Source organism: Tamandua tetradactyla, chromosome 7 (assembly GCF_023851605.1).
Source record: "Tamandua tetradactyla isolate mTamTet1 chromosome 7, mTamTet1.pri, whole genome shotgun sequence".
In the NCBI taxonomy this organism is placed as follows: domain Eukaryota; kingdom Metazoa; phylum Chordata; class Mammalia; order Pilosa; family Myrmecophagidae; genus Tamandua; species Tamandua tetradactyla.
Genome location: NC_135333.1, coordinates 52,383,292 through 52,386,235, shown reverse-complemented (window position 1 = coordinate 52,386,235; position 2,944 = coordinate 52,383,292). Strand labels below are relative to the sequence as shown.

The 2,944-nt window shown below is 34.1% G+C and overlaps 1 non-coding gene across 1 annotated transcript; it reads left to right on the top strand.

Annotated features, from left to right (window-relative positions):
• The first annotated feature begins 1,914 nt into the window (after positions 1-1,914).
• Positions 1,915-2,047, top strand: LOC143643053 (small nucleolar RNA SNORA1). Its single transcript, XR_013156095.1, has one exon. It is a non-coding gene; the product is annotated as a small nucleolar RNA SNORA1 (small nucleolar RNA).
• Positions 2,048-2,944: the final 897 nt, after the last annotated feature.

Sequence of the window (2,944 nt, the reverse complement as noted above, 5' to 3'; positions counted from 1 at the left end):
CAGAGTTGTAGAGTAGGAGCATGAGTTTCTTTCTCATCTCATATTTACCTTTTATTGCCTCTTCTTCATAGTATACTAAAATCTCTAAGTTATTGCATAGGATGTATTTGGTTGCAAGTGACAGGAAACCCAACTCAAATTGGCTTCAAAAATAAGGATGTTCATTGGCTTAAAACGCCAGAAATCGGGGGCAGTTCAGGTGTTCAGTTTTGCCGTGAGCCACCGCAGTCCCTGCCATTCACTTGGCTCTGCACCCCCCACCCCATGTCTGCTTCTTCCTCCACATATGGGTCTCGGAGGGCAGCCGTGTCCATGCCATCGGATAAACCATACCAAGGGAAGAAATAAACTGTTATTTTTGTACTGTCTCCCAGAACAGAGAGGAAGAACTTTCCTAAAATGATTCTGGGTGTGATGTGCATGTCTCCTTGTGCCAAGTCCGACCACATGACCCTTTCCAGAACCTCCACCTGACCAATCCAGCTCATTCCTGGAACTGTGGGTGTGGTGGGGGGGGGGGGGTCAGAGTCAACTGAGATACCTGAATTGGGCAGAAATGAGACAAGTGCTTTAACAAATCTGGGTTCCATTGGAAAGGAAAAATAAGAGAGCAGATGCTAGACAGACAACCAACACCAGTGTTACTCCAACTTTCCATAAATCTTTTCTTCTTGAGTGGAACGAAAATCTCCTATCCCAGTGCCCGTCTCTCTGGTGTGCAGTATTAACCTGTGCTGGTTTTATTAAATGAAAGGCTCCCTGAGCAAGGAGTCTAGGCTTTCCATTATAATTTATAGGCGGACTATTAGGGAAATACTAACTACTGAAAATTTAATTATTTTGGAAAAATCCCATCTCAGATAATAACAAGACTGATTTTTCCTCTGTATTCTGCCTACCTTGGACACAGTGAATCACCAAAAATACTAAAGATATTTATTACAATATCTGTGTATTATCGCTTATAAAAAGTGCAAATTTTCAGGTCATTTAATATTCTCAAAGGCTTCTCAAAGGTGGTCACTTTATAATTGAAAAGTATTTAGGAAAATTTAGCTGGTTACTAATGATGATGGCTTTCTGTCCATATTAACACAGTCATTTTCAGTAGTGAGGAAATTTCATTTGCATCATTTCATTGAAAAAAAGAACAGAATTTTAAAATATACCTCTGCTTATAGGCATTAACTCATAATATTTAATATTTAACTTTCAACATCATAATCAAATAACAATTCTGATCATTATATATTTGGGCATATTCCTGAAAATAAAAGCACTCCCATAGTTTTCAGCCAGAGAATTTGCTTCACTTCTGCTAAGGTGAGATGTATTATATTATGATTTACACAATCTATACTATATCACATAAGAATATTTCATACTTGATTAGTAATTTTTCACTGAATAGCAGGGACACCTCAAATAATGTATCTCTGATATGTTGAATTTTAATGATTCAGTTATATTGATTCAATTAAATCAACTGGTGGCCATAATGATATTCTTATTGATTCCTTCATTTTTCTTTTCTTGAAGTACCACTTTATTAAAATTCAATTTGTGATCAGTAATTTTCCCTGAGTCATTGTCCTAGAACAGTGTGACTATCAAGACTGTAAAAATCAGATATATTTTAAAAATCAATGTTTTTTGTCATTCACTAGACAACAGGTCAATGCCCATAATTTTTAAAATTCTTCCATGAATTGAATGAACCCCAACCCCAATAAATATGTAAAAAATATATATATATATGCATATGTGTGTATAGGTATGTATATATGCATATTTGTTGTATGTATGTGTATGTATATATGCATGTACATGCATATATACATATTTTAAAGGGCATACAAATGATAGGCAAGTACTGAAAGAGAAACAAATTATTTTAAAACCTGTGAAAAGTTAAGCTCATTCCAGAAATCAATGGGCACAGTTGATTATGGAGTCCAGAATTGCTAATGTGACTAAATTGAGATAAGGCTTATGCATCCATCACAGTAAATTTATTGCAAAGATGACAATGAGACCTATCACAGTTTTTTTTTCCCAAGGTTATGAGTAAAAATTGAATGCAACAAGAATATTCAACATTAGAAACACATTAATGGCTAGAACATTTTAGATAATTTGCCACAATACTAATGTACTCTTTCAGGGGTCCCAAAATGAATTATTTGAAGAAATTAGGATCCCAAATTTCTAAGTGGGGAATTTTTGAAGTATACATCAGTATGTCCATACACACTGGATGTGTCGGAGATGAAAAGAAGCCCAACTAAAAGAATTGTGACAGAGCTGACTGACAACAGTTGTGGATACATTAAAAGGGCTATCTTGAAAATAAATCTTGCCTCAAGTTTCAGAGGAACTAAGGTGACTTTGATGAGCAGTAGATTGCATGAATCACAACGTGTCAAATTCCTTAAATAAAAATTTATTTACCTTAAATAGCATTGCTTGATGCTACACATAATAAAAAAATATTTATGCTGTAGAAAATAAGGATGTATTTTTGTCTCAAAGTTTCTCTAATGTTTTCTGCGGCAGAAATAAAAATAAAATTTAACAACAACAACAAAAGTAAAACGTGAAAATAAATAACTTTTTAAAATTTTTGAAAAGATATTCAGCAGTCTAACAATAGAAAGAAGTACAAATGAAAAAGAAGTACTCTGAACTATTTTCTCAAAATACAGGAATTAGTTTCTTATCCTGATACACATCGTTTGAGGAAATGGAATATAAACCTGTGATTTAAAGTAATAATACATTATTGTGAATAGTCCCTTTTTACCATAAGCTGAAGGCAATGTACAGGGAAATAGAAGGTACAGTTCTTGCCCTGGTTATCCTGCCATTGATGTTATTACTAGGCAGTTACATTTTATACAGTTCAAAACTTGTAAAGAATTCCTCAATAATGAAGAAGCAAAGT